Raw genomic sequence first — 8283 nt, 5'->3', positions numbered from 1 at the left:
TCAGAGGAAACAGGGAAAAACATGCAAAATGCAAGTAGGATATTGTTTATGATACATTCAAACAATATTTCCCTAGTGTAAGCCCCGTTAAACACAGCCCTCCAGTGCCTCAGGCAAAAAGGCACATATGGTTTTAAACTCATGTTACAACTGAGATCAGAATCAAGTTTTGAGCGGTTCGTTGCTCTGTTGCTGGAGAAGTTTAATGATAGTTAAAAATGTTCAGTGATTAATTTGTTTTGTCAGAACTGCAATTCCCAAGGTCAGAAATATTGCAGTATCAGTAGCATAGAGAATATGGCAAGTCATGTCAGATAATGAATCATGAAAACAGCTAACATTCCATTTAAAAGGGACCGTTTATGCTAAGCTTTGTTTTCTGTGGCTTTTAGTTCCAGGACAATTTATAAAATATTAGAGCTGGGAAATGCTCTTGGAGTTCATTGAGTAATATCCCCCCATTTTATAAGTTGAAAAATTTGAGTCCCAAAGAGGTTGTGAATTGCTCAAGGTCAATCAATTATTTATGCATTCAGAAACACTTTTTATTGAGCATCTACTGTGTAACAGGTATTCTGTTCAGTTCTGAGATATAGGAAAAGAAGTGACAATCCCAGTCCCCAAGGAGCTCCTCTCTGGAGGGGATGATAGACAGTCAACAGAGATGACAATGCAGCCTGGGAAGGGCTGTGATAGAGACATGTACAGGACACCTGCCATGGGAGCACCAAAGCTTGGGGTAGAAAACCTGTCATAGAGTAGGGAAGTTGCTCAGGAAGAAGTAATGCTTGAGTCAAGCCTTGAAGGTCCAGGAGGAGTTGGGCTGACAAAAGAAGGGGCTGGGTAGGGAGGATCAGCATTTCATCCTGAGTGGACAGTTTATGCCCATACATTGGAAAAAGCCTGATGCCTTTGGGGAACTCTCTAAGTAAGGGACCTAGAAGTCACACACACAGAGCACTAGATGGGTCGTTCCTGTTGGGCTTTTCCACCAGTGCTTAACAGTTTGAATTTTGTCTTCAAGATAAAGTGAATGGCCATTGGTGGAGGATAAATATTTAGGTCTTTGAGTCAAGACCAGATTTTTATTTTTAGAAAGATCAATTTAGCAGCATTTTAGAGGTGGATGAGGAGGGGTGGTGTTTGAAACAGGAAGAGGAAGTCATCCAGACAAGAAAGAATGACAGTGAATATGAAGAAACAGATTGAAAGATGTTGAGAACCAATGGATTGATTAGAAAAGAGAGTAGGGAGTAGAAAAAAGAGTGGTCTGTGGCAACTCCTAGGTTTTTGTACTGAACATCTTGTCTGCACCTCCAGTCTTATTCTCCACCCTTCTCCAGTCTTCTCTGTGCAATGGGAGGCTGAGCTAAGTGGATTGCACCGTGAGCTACCTTCCCTCTGGCTTCAGGTTGGTTTGGCCAATGGGAGCATCAGCAGGAGATTTGGGGGCTGGGGTGGTACAGTACAGTTGGGTATTTGTTCTAGCCCACTCCTTGCCAGGTTGACACAGTTTGCCTGCATTCTTCTACAGAAGGTCAGAGTTCCCAAAATGCAGTCTTTTCCCACAATTATCTTCTCCAGGTTCCAGGTGCCCTTTCAGGCTTAGGGCTCCTAGATCTTATGGGCGCCAGGTACTGCACCATGCCTGGGTATTTTTTCTTGAACTGTACCCCCACCTCATAAATGGTCCCTTTACTAAATTACCCCATTTGCACATGATACTTGTTTTCTGCAAGGGTGACTAACACTGTCGTTTGGCTAGTTGACTGTGAGATCAGCATTGGAGTTACTCTCCACCCTTGCCTCCCACACCTTGTTATCCTACTCATATATGGCATCCTGTATTTTCTGTCTCCTGAATGCTCTACTTTCACAGTCACTATCCTGATTGAGGTCTGTGTTTTTGTCTATTCCTTGCAACATCTCTTTCCTAGTCTCCCAGCTTCTATTCTCCAATCTATACCCATCCTGCTGCCAGAGTATTCCTGCTCCCTTCTTTGCAAGATCTTGGAAGGGTCCCTCCTGTCAGCAGGATTCCTCACAGAAAATGCAGACTCTTACTCTCAATGTTCCTGGTAAGTAAACTTGAGAGAAGGAAAGAAGGGAGGAAGGGAAGGAGGAAAGAAAGAGGAAGAGATGAAGGAGCAAAAACAAAGGAGAAGAATGGTAGAGATTCTGGTCTCATTTACTTTCCACATTCTAGAGTTACTTTCAGGCAGCTTAAGGGAAAAGCCCCTTTTCCTAGTCTGTCTCACCTTCTGCCAAAAGGGGAATGCTCTCTCCTTTGCCTTCTTAGCAGAATGAATTATACCAGGTGCTGCTATTCCAGAAGCCCCTGCCAAAAGTAGGAAGCAAAGGGAATTTTAGAAATGAAAGCTTGTGCAAGGGCAATGTGCCAGAGGGAAGTTCTCCAGCCCCACCATGGCTGGTCTAGGTACCCATTCTGCTTGATTTCTGATGCACCTGGGAAAGGGGGATGTCTTCTTAATTTGTGTGCAGGGAAACTGGTAGTGAACAGAACAAATGCCTCAGCTTTTGCTTCTTCCGTTTCATATATGTTTGCATCTATATTTATATATACACACAAGTTCACCCACGCGTGCATTTATTTAAAGCTCGAGATTGTTGCTGGTTATGCTTGAGGGCAGAAGGGTCCCATGTTACCTGCCCAGGAGGTTTCCCATTTAAGTAAAGGAGACAAAACAACTCAATGAAAGAAAAAGTATATCCCAGTAAATGAGATGGTGCTTTCAACCTCAGAGGGAGTGAGGTTATTTGCTCTCTTCTTTGTATTCATTCTTTTTTGCCTCCCGGGTAAACTTTCACTGCTACCTTTCAATGTGAAATGCTATGCTAATACAAATTTATGGTGTCCATTTTAAATAGAATGGAGTGATTTTTCAATGGAAAAGGCTGCCCCGCACTGAAGTTTGGTTTTTGACTCAGACAGAATCTCAGGTTCCAGTCTCTTCCTTCTGGACTGGGCTCCAAGGTGGAGATGGGGAGATCCAGGGTAGTTGTGGAATATGGTCCAGGTGCCCACCAGCTTGTCCGGCACCCGCCAGTGCAGGTCGCTTTTGCAGCTGGGAGGCTCTAATTCCTGCCCGGTGGGAGCCATGGCACCCTATTCTTTGCCTTTGCAATTGCCCAATCCTCCCTTTCTCTTGCCTCTTCCCAGCAACATGTTACACCCACAGATCATGCTTGGCTCTTCAGGTCACAACAAACCCAGAAACACAATCCGGGTAGCCAGGCTAATGGCGCTGAATTGGAAGGGTGTGAATTATGCTTTTCCATTCCTGTATCCTCCAGTACTTAGAAGGGGCTTAATTAACATCTACTGAATGAAGGAACGAGTGTCAGGATAAACAGCATCATTCTCACCCTGGAATGCTGCTGAATTTGGGAGGGCGGGTGGTCATTATTCTAATGGTCTTAATTAATGCAATTGGGTTATTATGACCTTGGAAATGATTCATTCTATCTAGAAAAGGGCGTTTCCCTTCTATCTAATCTAAATTTTTGTGATTTTATTTAAACACGATAAGGAAGGTCTGCAAGGTTATTCTTGCCTCTTCCGAGCTTGCAAATAGGTCAAGGCAGGCTCTACAGTACTCAATGATGCAGCGTCTTATGAGCGGACCGTCTATAAGGAGCTGTCCGTTCCTCTAAGACACTCAGGATCATTTTTTTATCTTCACAAGCTTCTGGAACACTAGCCCTACTGATGCCCAGGAGTTTTAATTTCAACTGGTAGTTATGCCAACTGTTTGGGGTCACGAGCTCCAGAATCTGTTTCCCAGACAAGTTTGGCTTCAGGCATTCTTTTCTTAGGTTGACAGGCTAGGTTGAATGAAGGACATGCTTTCATTTATCACATTTCCTATAATTCTGCTGGATGGCAGAATGTGAACAGGTACCAGCCTGGGAAGGGCACAGATGGCAAATGTGGTCCTGGGTAGGCACTTGGCAGAGGGTGATGCTAACTAGTGTCTGTGTGTTGATTTATGTTTCACAAAGTGTTTTTGGATATATGAGCCTAATTACTCCTTAGGATAACCCTGCGGATAAAAAGCATTCTTACCCCTTGAAGTGAGAAAATGGAAGCATGTAGAGATTTAGTGACTTACCCATAGTCACACAGCTTAAAACTGGGTATAGTTGAATCTTGAATCCAGGTCTTCTGATTCCAAATGTTTCCTCCACAATCAAACCATGGTCCATGGAATAATAATCTGATTATTATAAAAGTAATCCCAATGGGATTAGGCTGCTTTTGAAAGCATAGAGATTATGAATTTATATTCACAGATTGTGTATGTGAGAAATTCATCTATTCGACATGTATTTATTGTGCATTTACTAGGTAGTAGATACTGTTCTAGATCGGAGAGGGTGGCATAAAACCCAGAGGTTCAGCTTGTAGTAGTAATTTTCTTGAGAGTCTTGGCACACCTGAGGCCTTGCCAGGGCTGGGACACCAGGCTTCAGCCCCTTCCTAATTTTGGGAATCAATTTTTCAAGATCGTTATCTCTGTGACAACCTCAAAAGACTTAGCTTTCCCCATGCCCCGCCCCTCCACTCCCCCCATCCCGCCAACATCTCCCAAAGCATCTACTTAAAGTACCCACTCTGCCTCTAAGTAAATTCCAAGACACAGAAGTTCTCTCAAGCTTGCATCAGAAACATCCTCCATGGGGAGGGAGGACAGAGGCCTGGCTGCCTACTTGGAACATGGGAAGGAGGAAAATCCACAAAGAACAGAATTTCAATTATTAGCTCAATAAACCACTCTGCTCGAGAAGTCTTGTCTCTCACATCATACCCTTCTGAAAGCCAGTACTTCATTTTATGCTAAAAAAAAAAAAAATCTGACCTCAAAAACATCATCAAGAAATGTGGCGGCCCAGACCAGCAGAGGCAGCAAGCGCAGCCTGCTCCCTCACTTGCCTGCTTCGGGGTCTCTTTCCTTACCACCCCCTTCCCGCCCATGGACTGTGGGGAGGGCGGGGCTCGCCTATTCCGTTCGGCCTCCCGCTCTTCCCCTTCCCACCCACTGCCCTTTTGCCCCCCGCCCCCCGCAGTCGCCCCAGTGACCAAAGACTTCACCATTCAAAGTCCAGTTCCCTAGAACCCTGCTCGACATGGACACTGGTGAGATTGAAGATGAATTAAATATCACTCTTTAATATAGATAGTAATTTTTTTCACTATCTGGCTACTTATGCATGGAAAGAAAGTTGACAGTATCATCGGAAAGAAAGAGAATCAGTTGAGGTGCCTGAGGAGAGTGGTACAGGTATCACCATCTCAGAAGGCAATTCGCCCTGAGGGAATGATCACTTTGGCAGAACCCACTAGCGCCATCTCTAAAGCCTTTGCTATGATCATTGACTAACTGGAAAAGGTCATCAGCAGCGCTGGGACCAATTGCACAGCTGTCAGTAGACATGCCCCTCCCCCACCACTGTGCCCACCCTCACCCCCAGACCTAGTCATGCTGAGGCTGGTGGTCTCTGCTAGCAGTCAGTGTGATTCTCTCATTGGGAAAGGTAGTTGCAATATCAAGGAAATACGGGAGAGTCCAGGGGCTCAGGTCCAGGTGGCAGGGGATAGGCTCCGCAGTTCAACCAGGTTGTCATCAGTGATGCTGGTTTTCCACAGTCCATCGCTGAGCGTGTCAAACAGATCGGCGTGGTCATGTTGGAGACCCCAGCAAAGGGCATGGCCATCCCAAACCAGCCCAAGCCATTGAGTTCTCTGGTCATCTTTGGAGGTGGTCAGGACAGGTACAGCACAGACATCCCACACCATCCCATTCATGTGCCTCAACCCTGAGCTGGAGGACCACCTGTAGAGGCCTATCCCATCCCAGGACAGTATGCCATTCCACAGTCAGATTTGACGGAGCTGCACCAGTTGGCAATGCAACAGTCTCCCTTTTCTATCATGCATGGCAACATGGGATTCAGTGCAGGTTTGGATGCAGCTGCTCAGACTAATTCTCATGAACTCACCATTCCAAACAATTTGATCAGCTGCATAATCAGGTGTCAAGGTGCCAGAATCAATGAGATCCGTCAGATGTCTGGGGCGCAAATCAAAATTGCGAACCCAGTGGAAGGATCTGCTGACAGACGGGTTACCATCACTGATCTGCTGCCGGCATTAGCTTGACTTGATATTTAATCCACGTCAGGCTTTCCTTGGGGAAAGTGGCATGGGGAATAAGCTAGAACAATGCAGATCCATCCATAATACCTTTCTGCTGCTCATCACCACCCATGACCCATCTGTGTAGTTTCTGAACAGTCAGCAACTCCAGGTTTTACATAATTTGTAAATTTTTAGTTTGTAACACTTTATCATCATCCACTCATGATTTTTTAATTAAAACTTTTAATTCCTTTTAAAAAATTGCTGAAAGTTGTTGGGAAAAGGCTCAGCAGAAAGCATTACATTTCAGTCCTTAGAGTGAAATGTAATTGAACCTCCACATTAGCCAGCCTCGCTCTCCCATGCCCAGTCTTTTCCATTCCTTCTCTTTCCCAGGCACCTTCAGCCTTTTCCCCTCTCTGAATGGTCTTTCAAAAATATGGCTATTGCCCCAAATGCTACAGCTCTTTTTTCCTTAGCTTGCATTCACCATTCAGTGAATAAAGGCCCAGAAATTCCTCAGGCAATCTCCTGGAATATTGTGTGGGGTGGGTAAGCGCCACTTATTCTCCTACATATGTAATTAAACACAACTTGCATTGACTGATAAGGCTCAGGTGTTCTAAATCATCATTACAACCATTGGTAACCTTTATTAAATACTTCCAAGAAGCGAAGAACTGCACTAAGTGATTTTACATGCATCATATAATTTGATCCTTACAACAACCCTACGAGACAGACAATATTATCATCCCCATTTTACAGATGGGAAAACTGATTCTTACAGGGGCCAGGTGACTTGCCCAAGTATCCACTTTACATCGCTAACGGGAAGTATGCAGACCCAGCATCAAGCCAGGCAGTCCACCAGCAGAGCAAGCCCTCTTCAGCACCTAGCCACCCTGTTGCTGGCTTTTCTCTCTCAATCTTCAAAACAACCCTGGGCAGCAGTGTCTGAGATCTTGCCCACGTCCTTTCAAGAGCTAGGTCTCAGAAGCACCTGGTTGGGGGTGTGGAGCGGGGGTGGGTGGGATGAGTTTTACCGGAAGGGCGATGAGAGGACAGGTTAGTGTTTCTCTGAGCCCGTGAACGAGTGCTAGGATGGGCTACAGTCTGACATGGAAGGGTCTGTGGCTACTTGAGCTCTTTGATACTCCTGGGCACAGATGATGTTCTGCTGCTCAGGTAAGTGGTCTAATACTATGTAGGGGAAGCGGGGCAGCCTGCATTTCTACACACATAGCCCGGATGCATCCAACACCCCAGTCTTTAGCCTCCCTTTGGCATCTCCAATCGGAAGCGGCAAAGGAAGAAGCAGTCCAGCCACTCCTGAAGGATCCTGGGAGTGGAGTCCTTAGCTGTAACTTCCCTGAGGGGCTGGTGCTGGGGGGACAAGCAGGTAGACTCCATACAGTTATGGGCAGGGCTAGCTCAGGTTAGGTCAGGTCTGAGCCTCTTTCTCGAGAGGACCCTAAATAACCAGGGGATTGTGCATTAGTAGATGGGGCAAGAGTTACACCTAGGGCAACCATGATTACGAGGCTCATTTTACACAGGAAATGGATTCAAAGAACTTGGCCGAGGCTTAACCACAGGTGAGTGGAAGAATCAAGACGCAAGCCCAGCTCTGGCTATATTTACTGTGAGCACTATGTTTTTACTAAACTGCTCTGAGATTCTTTCCTCATCCCAAATGAGATGACTGGGGTGTCTAAGACTCCTTCCAGCTTTAATACTCTGTGATTTCCTAGAGCCACAGGAAAAACAAAAAACAAGAAACAAAAAACAATCTGCCCCGTGTTTTTCTTCTCTTTTACTGTTTTGTGCGACAGGCAAGCCCAGAGGAAAAATTAGGATGCGAAGAGAAGAAAGCAAAAAACCCCAGTGAGCTGGAAGGTTACCAAAGAGAGGGGCTGCCCAAGGACTGAAGGGAAAATGCTTTGCAGAATGCTCTTGCTCCCTGGCCAATGCACTTCTCCAGGCTCGTGCAGTGCATGTAATGAGCCTTTTCTTTCTGTAGTGAAATCAAATACACCCAAGGCTCGAGTCTGGACTGGGATGTAACTCCTAAAACATGAAAATCCTTTCTTCACCTGAGCAGATTTGCCCAGGCCACCTGT

At 45.5% G+C, this 8283-nt stretch overlaps 1 pseudogene; it reads left to right on the top strand.

The window, feature by feature from the left end:
- The first annotated feature begins 5148 nt into the window (after positions 1 to 5148).
- On the top strand, positions 5149 to 6240 carry LOC143682425 (poly(rC)-binding protein 2-like; annotated as a pseudogene).
- Positions 6241 to 8283: the final 2043 nt, after the last annotated feature.

The sequence above is a fragment of the Tamandua tetradactyla genome, chromosome 1, assembly GCF_023851605.1.
Source record: "Tamandua tetradactyla isolate mTamTet1 chromosome 1, mTamTet1.pri, whole genome shotgun sequence".
Lineage (NCBI taxonomy): Eukaryota > Metazoa > Chordata > Mammalia > Pilosa > Myrmecophagidae > Tamandua > Tamandua tetradactyla.
This window is presented reverse-complemented; position numbering and strand designations above follow the sequence as displayed.